Source organism: Natrix helvetica (genome assembly GCF_964273705.1).
Source record: "Natrix helvetica genome assembly, chromosome: 11".
NCBI classification, from domain to species: domain Eukaryota; kingdom Metazoa; phylum Chordata; class Lepidosauria; order Squamata; family Natricidae; genus Natrix; species Natrix helvetica.
This window is the reverse complement of record NC_138562.1, coordinates 993,626-1,010,696: the sequence shown is the minus strand read 5'-3', so window position 1 is coordinate 1,010,696 and position 17,071 is coordinate 993,626.

Genomic DNA, 17,071 nt, shown 5'->3' with positions numbered 1-17,071 from the left:
GCCAGTATAAGCCAGGAGGGACACGGGTCCAATAAACATGTGGTGGCCCGCAGTCGCCCACGTAACCTGTCCATATCTCGGCGGCAACAGAGTCAAACTCTACTTGATTAGTTAAGAACCTGGATTTTGATAGGGCATCCTTGTTCCCACAAATGCTACCATGTTTTCTTTGCAAGCTACTAACTGGGCTTGGATACTGAAGCTACCATATGAGCATGCCAGAGAAATCACCACAACCCCCAGAGATTGCCCTTCTGCCTGAGGTATATGGAAGTTGTAGTCCAATGCACCACAAGAACATCAATTTCCACAATGGTACCCTCACTTATTTTTCCCTATAAAGGCCAACTGCTACCTGCTCTAAAATAATTGCGCACATGCATCATCTACAAACGTATTGTGGATGGTCGCACAGCCAGCCATGTTTAGACTACACTTGGCATTTTTATCTACCTATCGAATCTTTCCAAGGACCTGGGATAAGCAGATGCTGTTGCTTAATATTAAAGATACAGTCACAGGATGGAAGCTGTTCTAAGTAAAGCTGAATTTTGCAATTGACTGATGGTGATTTTGTCAATTCCAACGATGTTCAAATGGTGTTCCAATGTTTTGGGATTGCACTCAAGGCAACTATCACTATTAGAACATACTTTACTTTCTTCTGTTACCTGAATTCTATTATTACTATTAGTAGTAATAGAGGTAGTCTTCAACTTACATCACTTCGTTTAGTGACATTCAAAGTTACAATGGCACTGAAAACACTGACATGTCCGTTTTCCACACTTAATACCTTGGCAGCCTCCCTGCAATCACATGATCAAAATTCAGGTGCTTGGCATCTTCCTCATATTTATGACAGCTGCAGTGTCCTGACCGAGGGTCATGTGATCACCTTTTGCGACCTTCCGAAGAGCAAAGTCAATGGGGACGGCAGATTCACTTAAGAGCCATGCTATTAACTGTTATTAATTTGCAGTGATTTGCTTAACATGTACGGCAAGAAAGATTGTAAAATAGGGTAAAACTCACTTAACAACCATCTCCCCTAACAACATAAATTTTGGGCTCATAAGTCAAGGACTTATTTTCCAAAGCACTAGAAGACAAAACAAGAAACAATGATTGAAAACTAACCAAGGAGAGAAGCAACCTAGAACTAAGGAGAAATTTCCTAACGGTGAAGTTAAGCAATGGAATAACATGATTTCAGAAGTTGGGGTGCTCCATCATCGAGTGCCTTCAAGAAGAGAGTGGACAATCATTTGTCTGAAATGGTATAGGGTCACCTGCTCCAGCAGGGGGGTGGACTAGAAGACCTCCAACTCTATTATTCTATGTTCTATGGACTACCTGTAATAATGCTGCCTCTCCTTCTCTTCCCTCCCTCTTTGCATCACCCGAGGTTAAGACACCTTAAAAATCTCTCTCCTCTTCTCTCCTGCACACCCTTAACAAAAAGATCCCTCTTATTCAGGCAGAAACTTGAAGCCTGCAGAAGGAGCTTGGTGCTAAGCTGGCATATTAACCTGCCCTGGGGTTTTCCTTCTGCCTCTCTCCCCCTGTCCCCAATTCCTCCTCTTAAAGAATGTTTTAATATTTTCCAGTCCCGAAGGCCGTTTGCCGAGGCATCTTCCTCCTCCCGGTCCCAGCAAAGAGGTCAGCTGGCACTTCCTCCAAACGGTGCCTGCAGAGAGGGGCCTTTGGCTTTGGCCCAGCTCTCTGTTGAAGGATGGACGCTTCGTTGAGCTTCACCAGCCAAGGCATGGAACACAGGCCAGTGTGTCTGTAGACTCATAAAAGGAGAGCCACGTGTCACCCTTGACCCACTTTGCAGGATCCGCGCATAACCTATGGTCAATGACAAGTGACATGTCGCTGAAATGCTGCCTGGAGAACTTTCACACACTGGTCTTGCAAAGAGGAAGCAGAAAAAAGAAATGCAACTCAAAACTAATCCACACGCTTCAATCTTTGACCTGGAGCCCAATCTGAGCAAGGCTGACTTGCCAGAGAAGCTGTTCCCTTCAGTGCCTTCTAAGACTTGCTTTGAAGAAAAGCACTGAAACTCAATCCTAACTTAAAAACAACATAAAACCAGCCATCCTCCTTGTTTCTATCTCCAAAAGCACTGGATCCCAAAAGAGCCCACTTGGGAAGATTCTCAATCATTCAGGTGCTGGTCATAGTTTTAGTTTAATAGTTTAATAGTTTATTTAATTTATAGACCGCCCCCTCTCCCCGTAGGGACTCGGGGCGGTGTACAGACCATTCGTAATCAAAACAATAAAATGACATAAGACATAAGACATGCAACATAAACAACTCACACACACGGTCTGTTATAAAATCCCAAAACCAATTAAATATTAAGAACAATTTTAAAACCCATTAAAACCCCAATATAAAATTTAAAAATTTAAAAAGCCATCCAGGAAGGTTTGAATAGATGTTAAATGCAGTTACGATTATGGTTGTAATTAAGCCAGACCTGCTACTCGAAACAGGTGGGTCTTGAGTTTCTTGCGGAAGGAGCGGAGATCAGAGGTGGTTCTAATATCGGGGGGGAGGTCGTTCCAGAGGGTTGGGCCCATCACAGAGAAGGCCCTACTCCTAGGCACCGCCCGCCCGCACTGTTTAGCGGATGGTACCCGGAGGAGGCCCTCTCTGTGAGAGCGGATTGGTCGCAGGGATGTATGGGGTAGAATGCGATCCCGCAAATAACTAGGTCCCGAGCCATGGAGCGCTTTGAAGATGACAATCAACACCTTGAAATGCACCCGAAAGGCCACAGGTAGCCAGTGCAGCTCGCGCAGGAGAGGTGTTACATGGGAGTACTTAGTACTCCCCATAATAACCCGCGCGGCTGCATTCTGGACCAGCTGGAGCCTTCGGGTGCATCTCAAGGAGAGCCCCATGTAGAGAGCGTTACAGTAATCAAGGCGAGAAGTCACTAGGGCATGAGTGACTGTGCAAAGGGCGTCCTGCTCCAGTAAGGGACGCAATTGGCGCATCAGGCGAACCTGATGGAACGCCCCCCTAGCCACGGCCGTCACATGATCATCTAGCGACAGCCGGGAATCTAGGAGGACGCCCAAATTGCGTACCCTATCCACCGGGGGCAGTTGTACCCCCTCAATGGCCAGAGATGGAACACATTGGCTAAAGCGGGGCGCCGGTAGCCACAGCCACTCCATCTTGGAAGGGTTGAGTCTGAGTCTGTTGTCGCCCATCCAGACCCGCACGGCTTCCAGACACCGGGACATCACCTCGACGGCTTCGTTGGGGTGGTTCAGGGTAGAAATGTATAACTGAGTGTCATCTGCATACAGATGGCACTCAACCCCGAATCCTCGAATGATCTCACCCAGCGGTTTCATGTATGTGTTGAACAGGAGAGGGGAGAGGACCGACCCCTGTGGCACTCCACACGTGAGCGGCCTCAGGGTCGATCTCTGCTCTCCCGCCAACACACATTGCGTCCGACCGGAGAGGAAGGAGGAGAACCACCGCAAAACGGTGCCCCTCACCCCCATCCCCTCCAGCCGACGCAACAGGATACCATGGTCGATGGTATCGAAAGCCGCTGAGAGGTCTAACAGGACTAAGATGGAGGAACAACCCCCATCTTTCGCCCTCCAGAGATCATCCACCAACGCGACCAAAGCCGTCTCTGTGCTGTGGCCCGGCCGGAAACCGGACTGGCGCGGATCTAGATAAGTAATTACTAGATAAGTAATTTCCTCCAGGTGTCGAGGGTCATCCCAAAGATGTTTTTCCAAAGGGGAACTAGACTTTCTTGGTTTTTTCCTTGAAAATGTTCCGCTTCTCTGAATTGAACTGAACTGAAGAAGCTTCTTGGATGAGAAGCAAAATGTCTCAAGGGAAAAAAATTGAAGAAAGTCCAGTTGCCTTTTGGAAAAGCATCTTTGGGACTTAACTCAGTTGAGGTTCCTTGTCCACAATGTTATTTGTTCAGCAAGCTGGACACTCGTTCACCAAGTGCAAAATAGCTCCTATTGTTTGCAGCCAGCAAATTTGTCTTCTCCCTCCAGACCAAATTCTCCCCAGGGGCACACAGTCTATTGTTCCCACTAAGTCATTTGAAAGGGTTATTTTTTCCTTATTTCTTTTGTGTGTGCAGACGTGAGGGGGAGAGAGTTATGTATTCTTCCCTTGCATGAAATTAGTACAGAACGGAAGCAGAGTTAAAATAAAATCATTTTGCTCATTTTAGGGATTTAGCAGGCCACGCCCAGCATGGAAACAAAGGGGGAAAATGATTTCAGTCTGTACTAGAATCGAAAGGAACTCTAAAATATTGAAGTACAGTGGGAATCCAAGACACTGGCTAAGAGTCATGTCCTCTTGGGTGACTTTGGATTGTTTTAGTGGGAAAAAATGGGATCCTTCAAGCAAGATAAAACAGAAATCCAACACAGAAAATAAATGAACATGCCACACAACAGTTCAGCGGGGACTTCAACATTAAAATAATTAATTTAAATAATTAATTAAAACTAGCAATTAAGACAACCATTTATCTGAAATTGTATAGAGTCTCTTGCTCAGCAGGAGGTTGCACTAGAAAACCTCCAAGGTCCCTTCCAACTCTGTTATTCTAGGTTCTATGCTAAATACCAGTAAGTTACACTGAAGAACAAATTGGCCCCTTTACTTAGATTCATATTCTCATTCTCTCTCTCTCTCTCTCTCTCTCTCTCTCTCTCGTTTCTTCTTTTCCTGGTAAATCTTTGGATCAAAATGTTTTTATTCTTCTTCTCTTTTTTTAGTGTAATGAACTCATTAATAAAAACTGGACCATAGGTATCTTACCTTGGCAATTTTAAAACTTGTGGGCTTCAAGTTGTTGCTGGCTGAGGAATTCTGGGAGTTGAAGTCCACAGGTCTTAAAGTTGCCAAGGTTGGATAACCCTGGCCTAGAAGGTGATCCAGTCCTGGCCAGCTTCCTACAAAGTGGCCCAAAATAGATGCTTATCATAAATCTTCAAAGGAAAAAGGGAAATCACTGGCGGGAAGCTGTGTCATTTGGAAGTTTTATCTGTATTTTCACCTGCCTCCTTTGAAAATCAAAGTCAGCATTTAAAGAAGTTTTCTTTCAACATATCTCATTTATCCATGTGCCATTCCATTTTCTTCTATCAAAATCTGTGGCTGGTGGATAATTTCTGACCATTCCTTACATAAAATGGAAATTCTCCATTGTAGAGCCAAGCTGGAAGCGATGCTTCTCCGGCTGAGCCCTCCAGACAGAAACACCAAAGGCTTTGCTTGTCTATAGGCTATTTTTTTGTGGAACTGTGACTGAGCTATTTTCAGAGCTCTCGTGTTACACAATGTTACATCACATGCTGACACAGTAGGATTGTTGTTCTTCGTGTGTAAATTACAAGTAATAATTTAAATTAGCACCCACCCAGCATTCTTAGCACAAACTGACAAGGCACGTTGGCTTAGCTTAATAGTGAAAAAACTAGGCTTGTCCTTGTGCAATGTATAATTTTGACAAACTACTTACATAATGCTGAATAGCAGAGATGGAAGGGATCTTGGAGGTCTTCCAGTCCAACCTTCTGCTCAAGCAGGAGACCTTATACAATTTAAGATAAGTGGTTGTCCTATCAATTTTTGACAACCTTCAGTAATGGAAGCCATTCCACTAGTTGTAGGATGGATCTCTCTTTTACATTTCTCCAAATGTTGGGATGAAAAGCTTCTTGGAGGAAATTAAAACCAAAAAGTAACTTTCAGAAACAAAATTGTCCCCATCTTGGTAAAAATTTAAACAAACAATATAGAATTCCCTTGAAATATAGTATTTTTGAGATGTGTTTTCCCAAGAGGGAGAACAATGAACCCTTGGAACGATCTGCCTCTAGGAGGTTTAGGTGCTCCATCACAGGAGGCTTTTAAAGAGCCTGGGCAGCCACTTGTCTGAAACAGGGCAGGGCAGGGATGGCAATCACACCCATAATGCAATGCACATGCAACCCTCACATGCGCATGACCCCAGCACACGTGTGCACAACCCAATATGTGCACACAACCCCGTGCCCCCCCTCACATGCACGCACGATCCCATGTTCCCCTGCCCCCACGCATGCACACGTAACCCTTCGCGCATGCCTTGTCCTCCCATACAATGCACCCCCCCCCATGCATGCATGGCAGAGACCCAAAAACCAACTGGCCAGTGGGAGGTGCGTGCACATGCGCATGTGCGGTGGAGCTGAGCTGGGGCAACGGCTTGCGTGCTCACAGGGAGGGCTCTGTGTGCCATAGGTTTACTCTCATGAGTGCAGGGCTTCCTCCTGGAGCAGGAGGTTGGACTAGAAGGCCTCCAAGGTCCCTTCCAACTCTGATTATTCTGATTCTGTGAGCGTCCATTCCAAGTTCTATCTAGAGGACCCCGGATGGGAAGATTCTCTCAGGCCAACCATGCTAGTCTCCTTAACTTTAAAATAGCGATGACAACATTTTATCCCATAGATACAAGAATCCTCACATGTTTTCCAATTGTACATGCGGGTTTATTTTCCAACCTGGATCTTAGATACTAAACTTCATTCTTCAGCCTCTCTTCCATTTTGTCTCCATTTAGGACACCAATCGGTCCAACAACTAAAAACCAACCACCCAGTGATCTGTTTTCCTTTCTCCTTGAATCCTAATCTCACACAGGTGGCTTTCCTCCACTGTTTTCACAACAACACAGCAAAACCATCCAGAAATCCAAACAAAACGAGCCATTTTCTGCAAGATCAAACAAGCAAGGCACATGCGATCCAGGGTGGGGGAGATTGCACAGGAGGCAGCCTGGTGCCAGCGGCCATCAACATGCCCCAAATTCCTCAGTGGGTATCCAAGAGATTTCCTGCTTTGTCTGGCATTTCTCCCAAAAATCTACTAGGAAAAGAAAGTTAGGAGGAGGCGGGCACATTGCCAAGCAAGGAAGCAGCATCTCTAACACAGTGTTTCTCAACCTTGGCTACTTTAAGAAGTCTGGACTTCAATTCCCAGAATTCCAGACATCTTAAAGTTGACAGGATTGGGATCCAACTTCACATTAATGTCCAAAGAGAAGTCCAACCAACACAAAACAGATTTTCTGTTGCAACCCCAAGTGCAATTGTTGAGAATGGATGGTGCTCTGTGTTGAGATGGGAAACCCACCCAAACAGCATAAGTTAAAATAGATATCCCTCCAGTATAAAAAAGACACTTTAAGTCAGAGACAAAATGCACTGCATCAACATTATAGTCCTTTTCCCCCAACTCTTTACAAAAGGATTCCCCAAAGGTGTCCGTCCTTGATTAACGGTGATGCCTACAGTGTCAGGGTTCCAAATAGTATCCAAAAGTAAATCAGAGTCCGAGGCAAAAGATTCCTCAAAGTTCCAATTTATTAAGATTTTGGCACATCTGGGAAAACCCGAATCTGAAAGCCTCCCGGTTTTCCCACCCAGTTGAAAGTTCAAGACCCTGCCCCAACACCCACAAGTCCATCCCATGGTCCAATCCGCCACTGCCACGCTGGCAGCTTCCACCCATCCAGTTCCGGCCAGTGTAGAGACAAAGGATGACCTTGGCTTTCTAGGAAGAATTTTGTTATTGCTACATATCACCCAACTCAGTACAATCCCCCCTCCCATTTCCCCACAATAGAAAATGCATAGTAGAATAATAAAAAGTGTGGCAGGCCTGAAGTCCAAAAAGGAAAAGAAGGCTTGCAGGCCTGACATACAGTCCCACTGAGTTCATAGGTGGGGTCTGAAATAAGAACAGAGCATTGGTAAAGTAGTGTTTGGCCGTGACCATCATGGCCACCATTTTGTGATGCAACAAGGCTCCCGTGCAGGTAGTCCCCGACCTCCAACCCTTCAGTTAGTGACCATCTGAAGCTACAACAGCACTGAAAAAAGTGACTTATGACCGGTCCTCACAGTTGCAACCATTGTAGCATCTCCATGGTCCCGGGATCAGAATTCAGGAGCTCGGCAATCAGCATGGATTTATCATGTTTGCGTCATCCTGCGGTCATGTGATCACCATTTACACCCTTCCCAGATGGCTTCCAACAAAAGAGGAATCTGGATTCATTTAAGGACTGTATGATTCATTTAGCAACTACAGTGATTCTGTAAATGGTCATAGCAAAAAAAAAAGTAATAAAATTGGGCATATCTCCCTTAACAGCCACCTTGCTTTGCAGTAGAAATTCTGGCCCCAACTGTGGTCGTAAGTTGAGAACTGCCTGTAGTATCCGTTTTGGGAATAGAAACCCCTTGCATTCAGGATTCTTCATGTGTGCCCAACCCCAAATTATTTAAGTAAAGGTAGTCCTCAATTTACAACAGTTTGTTCAGAGACAATTCAAAGTTACAACAGCACTCAAAAAAGTGACTTATGACCATTTTCCACACTTACAGCTGTGGTCACATGATCAAAATGTTTTATGCTTGAAAACTGGCTCACATTTATGACGGTTACAGTGTCCCAGGATTATGCGATCCTCTTTTGCGACCTTCTGACAAGCAAAGTCAACGGAAGCCAGATCCACTTAACAACCATGTTACTAACTTTAACAACTGCAGTAATTCACTTAAAAACTCTGGCAAGACAGAATGTAAAATGGGGCAAAATTCACTTAACAACTGTCTCACTTAGCCATGGAAATGTTGGACTTGATTGTGATCATAAGTCGAGGAGTACCTATATACATACAGTTGCAACTGAATGTCCCTGCAGGAGGGTCCAAGAAGGTTAGGACGGTGACCACAATCTTTCTCTAAGATGCTCCTGATGTCAAATAATTCGTGCACAACGATCAAGCTAAGAACGATTAAGGCTCTTAAAGGAGAAGGCAGATGCCAATGTCTCTACATTTTCTTTTGTTCTTGAACCCAGACCCAGAAGAAAATGTCTTCTCTTTTGAAACCATCTTAGCCTACTTGAGTGGCTGCTGTACATCAAAGCAAATTCCTTAAGGACAGGAATATGATTATTGTATTATTTTAATGTCTGCATTCTTGCTCTCGGATGCAACTGTCTGGTTTTTTTTTTGCAAGCAAAGCTTTTGTGTTGTTGAATGACATGTGCCAAATTCAGATCCAGGTCAGTGAAGTTATCTTTTCTAAAAATCATAATAGTACACCTGACTGCACTGAAGTAGTTGTTGTAATATACAGGAAGTCCTCAGATTATAACCACAATTGAGCCCAACATTTATGTTGCTAAGTGAGACATGTTGTTAAGTTATGTTGTTAAGTTTTGCCCCATTTTATGACCTTTCTTGCTGCAGTTGTTAAATGAATCACTGTAGTTGTTAAGTTAGTAAAACGGTTGTTAAATGAATCTGGCTTCCCCATTGACTTTGCTTGTCAGAAGGTCACAAAAATGGATCACATGACCCCGGGGCACTACGACCGTCATAAAGAGGAACCATTTGCCAAGAGTGTGGATTTTGATCACATGATTATGGGGATTCTGCAAAAGTTATGACTGAAAAACGGTCATAAGTCACATTTTTCAGTGCCATTGTAACTTTGAACAGTCATTAACTGAACTGTTGTTAAGTCTAGGAGTACCTGTAGCGAGTAAGAGATGGGTCTTGGACTGAGATCCTATGTCATAATTTTTCAGTTCCACCTCCCTGAAAAAGATCTGGGGGGTTTTGATGAACAAAACGAAGGAAGAACGTTATGTCTCAACTCTTGGGTAAAGCAGAAGTTACAGATACCATACATAAACAATAGTTGTCTATTCTGAAAATCCAGACCTTGACATTGCTAAATTCAGTTCTAGTCAAAACAACCTGGCTATTTATTATGGGAAAAAAATAGTGTTCTAAACCAAACTTAAGATTAAATACAAATAGTCTTGACTTTCCCAGCCTCTCCATGGCACAAAGCTACATTTCAATCGCACTTTATTTAACCACTTATTTTAGCTCACCGTGACATTTCTGTGGTCTCCTGAAAGAACCTCCAGATTCATGACAAAACTAGACAAAAAATAAATGAACAGGCTCGTCTGCAGTCTATCCATCATTAACCACATATTATCCCTCCTTCCTTTCAGCCTCTTCTAACCATAACCATTCCTGGCCAATAGCATTACTCTTTGGGATCAAAAAAGTCCATTCCAGAGGTTTATATTTACAACACCCCATTGTGATGCTGTTGTTGCCTTACTCAACTTGCTGGCTAGAATGTTTCAGTCTGATGCCCTTCCATGCAGAGATGAATGAAATGCAGGGCGGAGCTCTGAAGAAGACAATGGGGCAGTGCTGAAGGGGAAGCTGGATTCCCAATGAGCAGAAAGCACAGTTAAGCCGCCAAAAGCTTTCGGTCCAACAACAGACAGCAACTCAATAGACTGAGTTGGCTTTGGATGGGGGCTCTTCAAAGCAGATTGGTGTTAAGAAGACGAACGCAACTCTCTGGCTGGGGAATATAAATATACAGATTAGGTGAAACCTGGCTTAACAGCCGTAACTATAGAAGGGATCGTATGGAAAATCATTTAAATATGAGCCAACAGTGGGCGGTAGCAGCCAAAAAAGCCAATGTAATCTGAGGTCGCACTAACAGAAGGGTAGAATCACGTTACATGAAGTATTAGTACTGCTTTATAAAACTTGATAAGAGTACATTTACAATATTGTATGCAGTTTTGGTTGCCACAATATAAAAAAGATGTTGAGACTCTGGAAAGAGTGAAGGGAAGAGCAACAAAGGTTAATTATTGGGGGGGGGCAGCTAACACATATGAACAAGGGTTGCAGGAATTGGGTATGTCAAGTCTAGTGAAAAGAAGGTCTAGGGGTGACATGATTGCAGGGTTCCAATATTTCAGGGGCTGCCACAAAGCAGAGGTGCTTTGAAGCACCTGAAGGCAGGACAAGAAACAATGGACGGAATCAGGAGAAAAGCAACTTAGAGCTAAGGAGAAATTTCCCAATAATGAGAACAATTCACCAGTGAATGACTTGCCTCCAGATGTTGTGGGTGCTACATCACTGGAGGCTTTTCAGAAAAGACTGGACAACCAGTTCTCTGGACTAGGGCCTTGGGCTTGAGCAAGGGTTGGGCTACAAGACCTCCAAGGTCCCTTCCAATTCTTTATTCTGATTCTGGGAGCTCCAAGTTTTATCTAGAGCAGGGGTGTCAAACTCAAGGCCCGGGGGCCAAATCCAGTTCGCATGGTACTTACATCTGGCCCGCGGGGCTGCCTGGAAACAGCCAAGGACCAGCCCATGGTGCTTTTGCCAGTGAAAACGGAGCTCAGCAGGGCTGTGTGAAGAGAGTTGTACGAGGCCGTGGCAGCTGAAAACGGAGCTCAGGAGCCCGTTTTCACTGGCAGAGTGCTCGGGCCACCACAAATGCCACCACACAAGTGACGCCGAGCTGACCACGGGCCACCCGGCCCCAAGAGGTGAAACACAACCCTGATGTGGCCCACAATGAAATCAAGTTTGACACCCCTGATCTAGAGGACCTCAGATGGGAAGGTTCTCTTAGGCCAACCATGCTAATGTCCTTAACTGAAAAATAGGGATGACAACATTAACATAGTTACAAGAAGAGAATATAGTGGGATGGAATCTAGTGAGGGAGTGGATCCCTAGGATGAAATGAATTTAGTTCAGAGGAGTAAGAGGACAACTCAGCCCAGAGATCATATGTGAGAGAAAGAGGGTGAAGAGGCTTTCTTTTTAATAGTCCACAGAGTATATTGTAGATGCAGATTAGAATTCTTGGTCTGCAAGATCTGGTCTGTAGGTGTGAAAACAATAAAGACTTGAAGATTCACCACATCATTCTTGGTTTGGGGCCTGATGTATGATGAGATCATGTCAGCATTTTTCTAAGGTGTTTTTTTTTAACAAACAATAAGGTAAACATCTCCACCCAAGCATTTTCTAAATGATTTTGACTCTATTTTTATCACACTCACTAGGGATACATAAAAAGATTTAAAGATAGTAAGATCCAAACTCTGAATTGGATCAGTTTTCCATATTGATTCCAGGCGCCCAATCAGATACCCAGCCATCTCTTGGATGGTTCAGGCACAGGAATACTGTGGTTTATTTCTTTTTGTCAAATCAGAAATGGGAATCAAATCAATTGAAGTTTACAATTCCAAAGCTGAATTGAATTAAGCTGATTTTCAAAATTGAAATTCGGAAGCAATCTCAAATTCAGAATGGTTAATTCTAATCGGATTTTGCATAAGCCTAACACCTAGCCAATATCACAACAGGCCCCTAGTTACTGTAGTATCACCCCACCTGAAAATTGTCACATAGTGATGCAAAAAAGTGTGTAAAAGTGTGTTTATGATGATAATGGAATTTGGAACTTCCATCTTGATAGTCCAAGATGGAATTGGATAGTTTCTCCATTACCCCATCAGCATGCAAAGTCCTCTGTTTCTTTCGTCATGTCAAGGTGTCAAGAGTTTTGGCAGCAAGACTATTATTATGAGATGAACCCAGGAGCAAAACACAGCCCATAGCACACAGAGCCTTTAGACAATTAATAGTGGTTTATATACAAATATATACAAACATATACATGGAGCTACAGGCACAAGGAGAGAAAATGAGATACACAACGAGAGAGAAACATCCTCTAATGGCTGCCTACATACAGACAACTCTTAAAAAGGTAAATGACTTGTGTGGACCCTACCAGAGTCTTAAAGAGGCGATACCTATATTGCTGAATCGTCCTCATTGCATCATCTTACAGTTTACAACTTACAACCTTACGTCAGCTGGCAGCTATTAAATCCTCACTACCTGAGACAAGGTAAAATTTATTTTACAGGAAAAACCCGTTTTTCCCAAAAAGCATTATTTCTGCAGCAGCTAAGGAAGGATGGAATTATCCAATCCCACATGGTGTGCTAACCTCCAAATCGATCTATATCTCCTATCATCATCAGGCAGGAGATGCAGATAGGGAGGGAGGGAGGGAGGGAGGGAAGGAGGGAGGATATAACCCAGCCATTTTCAAACTTGGCAACTTGAAGATGTGTGGACTTCAACTTCTAGAATTCATGCAGGCTGAGGAATTCTGGGAGTGGGAATCCATACATCTTCAAGTTGCCAATCTTGAAAAACACTGATATAACCAAATTAAGTAAAAATGGACAGGTCTATTTTATTTATTTGTATCATGCCTTTATAATTTTTACAAATAATCTCCTCATCAAAGGTGGAGAGTGTGCTAGATATAACATATCCAGCACAACTTCCTCCTCCTATGTTCCCCACAACAACGCTGTGAGGTAGGTTGGGCTGAGGGTGACCAGCTCAAAGTCACCTGCTTCTTCATTCAATTTCAGGAATGAAGGATTGTCAAAACGTGACGCCAAATAGAAGGATTTCAAAATTTATTTCCAAGATCAGAAGAATTTCAGAAATATTTCCTACAATTTCCCCGTGGCTTCTTCTCTTTCCGTTAAATCCCAAGTGTGTGTGAGAGAGCGGGTGGGGTGGGGGTACAGAACGATCTTCAGATGCCTTTGTCTTTCGGCTGTCTTAATTACCGAGATGATTCAAAGCAACTGGCACACTTGAGTAAAGTCAGCACATCTCTCTCCCACATCAGGGGACAAGGAAGATGAACTACCCAGCAACTCTTCTAATAAACAGAAGAGACTATTAGGGAGTAAATTACCAATAAAAGAGAATACTTGTACCTCAGGGTTGAAATGAGGGGCTCTTGGTGGTCTCTGAGCTAGATGGTTTTCTTGAAGACGTTTTATTACCCAAACTAGGTAACAAACTAGTGCTGATGATGTTACCTAGATAGGTAATGAAACGTCTTCAACAAAACAACCAAGTTCAGAGACCACCAAGGACCCTTCAGGGAGTAAATCACTGCATTGCTAGGTTTTTAACAACTTCCCAAAAGTTGCACAGCATCAGGGTCATATAAACTTGGGTTGGGGGAACACACACAATACAAATAAAACAGTATTTCAGATAAAATAATTTCAGCAAGAATACTTGGCCATCTCAGCGTCTTCTGAAATCACTCCTGCACTAATCTAACATTTGTTTAACCATAGTCTATGGTCCAATAATGAGTTGGCAAGTGGTTTCTAATTGCAAGAGTTACAGTACAGGGAGCCCTTGACTGACAATCATTCGTTTAGTGACCGTTCAAAGTTACAAGAGCACTGAATGAAGTGACTTATGACTGCTTTTCACATAACTGTTGCAATATCCCTCTGGTCACACGATCACAATTTGGACACTTGCAACTAATTCATATTTATGACAGTTGCGGGGTCCCGGGGTCACCTTTTGTGACCTTCTGACAAGCAAAGTCAGTGGGAAAGCCAGATTCACTTAACAGCTGTGTTACTAACTTAACAACTGCAGTGATTCATTTAATAACTACGGCAAAAAAGATCGTAAAATGGGACATAACTTGCTTAACAACTGTCCTTTTTGTGCTCAATTGTGCTTGTAAGTCAAGGAGTACCTATGCACCAAACAAAACACATTATGGTGTTGTGCTATATGCTAAAACTCAGCAGAGATTGATAGGGACAGCACTGTCGGTTGGCTTAACCATGGTTTGCTGAGCAATCATCAGAAACAACACTAAGCCTTAACTTGTCATTTACCACCCACAGGGCTTAGAAACCAACCAAGTCACATTATGGACTCAGCATCCCATGCAAATCCAGCCACAGATGGCTTTGTATGTCATTATGACTGATGATTGATTGACGATAATCCTTGCTGTTCCTGGGTTCATACCACATGCCCTGTCAAAAGTCGGTAAGCTAGGGATTTCAGAAGTTTCCCTTTAAAAAAAAATAAGGATGGTTTGTGATCATCTCCAAAACTGGAAAACTAAAAGAGAAATTAATTTGCAAAATTCTTTTTTTCTTCTCTTCTGCCAATCAGCAGATGAGGGTAACTCAGAAAGAACAGGGTGACACATACTTTGTAAATGACCATTGTCCAAGCAAGGGTTAAATACAGCCAATCTGCCCAGAACTGAATTGAAACTTTAAACCACGCCTCTGGTGCTGACCATCTTCAGATTTTTCAATGAAGGCGTGGAACTGTTGCGCGCTGAGAAGTTCAACAATAAGTCAACGAACCATATCCAACTTAAGAACCAATCCAACTGGAACTGCAGAAGACTGCACGGAAAACAGCGGAACTAGACCCCAGCGTGGGGTTGGACTCTCCTTCGCAGAGCCCTGAAAACGACCATTTTCTAGGGTGCTGCTCTGGAGAGGAGAGTCCAAGCAAGGGACATACCCAAGCTAAATGTCTCTAGGGCGTGAAGCAGTCGCGTTCAGGGTCTCTCCACTGGTATGAATGCCCTGAAGAACCCGCGTCCCAAAAGCCCCTTCTGCCAAGGCAAACTTGTCCAACTTGTAATTCCGAACAAACGGAGATAATGAAGTCCAAGTAGCAGCCCTGCAAATCTCCTCGATTGGTGCCTGCATCGCCCAGGCACCATGGTGGCAGCACTCCTAGTAGAATGTGCCGTGATGTGGCTAGGCACAGGTTTGGACTGCAGAACGTGAGCGAGGGTAATGCAAGCTCTCAACCACCGTCCGATCATAGAGGAGGAAACCTTGTGGCCCTGGGAGGCCAGTTGGAAAGAAACGAAGAGCGATTCGGAACGATGAAACACAGCCACGCGCTTGACATATTTGCGGAGCATCCTACGGACATCGAGCATGTGCCAACACTTCTCCCTCGGGTGCCTTGGATGGGGACAAAAATCCAGGAGAATGACCTCCTGGGCCTGGTGAAACCAGGAGTTGATCTTAGGAATGAACGTTGGGTCCAGCCTGAGGACCACCATGTCCTGTTGTATCAAACACAAGTCCTCCTGAACCGATAGGGCTGCCAGCTCTGAGATACGCCATGCAGAAGTGATGGTGATCAAAAAGGCAGTCTTAAAGATCAAATGTTTAAGGCTGGCCAACTGAAGTGGTTCAAACAGAGGACTGATCAAGGGGTGGAGGACAACATTGGGGTCCCATGAGAGGTATCTGTGGACCACCAGGGGCCTCAGATTGGTTGTGCCCCTCAGAAAGCTACAGATAGTAGGATGACGCCCAAGTGAGGAGTGTTCATCAGGAGCAAGTATCGTGGTAATTGCGGACACCTGATGTCCTAGCGTGTTGGGCGCCAAGCCTTTGTCAACTCCATCTTGCAAGAACTCCAAGATGATGGGAATCGTGGCCGAAGTTGCTGATACGTCATGAGAGGTGCACCAAGCGTTGAACAACTTCCATGTGGCGTCATAGATCTGAGTTGTGGAGGGCTGCCTGGATGCCTGGATGATGTGGATGACTTTGGTAGAGAGACTGCCCCTGCTCAGGAGATCCCTCTCAAGTGCCAGAGGGCCACCTGCAGTCACTGGGGCTCTGGGTGTTGAAGGGCCCCCTGACTAAGAGAAATCTTGTGCGGAGGGATCAGCCAAGGAGGGTCGACAGTGAGACTCACCAGATCGGAAAACCAGGTTGTCCTGGGACAGAACGGTGCCACAACTTTACTTTTACTTTTATTTAGATTTTTATACTGCCCCCTCTCCCCAAAGGACTCCGCTTCCTCTGACAGGATCTTCCGGATGACTCTGGGAAGGAGAGGCAATGGCGGGAATGCATACAACAGTCCCTGTGACCATGGGCAGTGCAAGGCATTGACTCCCTTGGCTTGCAGATTGTGAAACCTCATGACGAACCTGGGAAGGTGCGTGTTGGTCGGGGTGGCAAACAGGTCGACCAGCGGACAGCCTAACCTCTGGGACAGGCGTTGGAATAGTTGCGGATGTAGTCACCACTCCGAATGGTCGACCGTGGCCCTGCTCAGCCTGTCCGCCTGGATGTTGCTTACTCCGGATATATGCTCTGCCTGTATCGATTGGAGATGTTTCTCCACCCACCGACCCAGGGCATCGGCTTCTGTCATTAGGGATCTGGAGCGAGTGCCCCCCTGGCGGTTGATGTGCACCTTTGTCGCTACATTGTCTGTGAGCACTCTCACGTGATG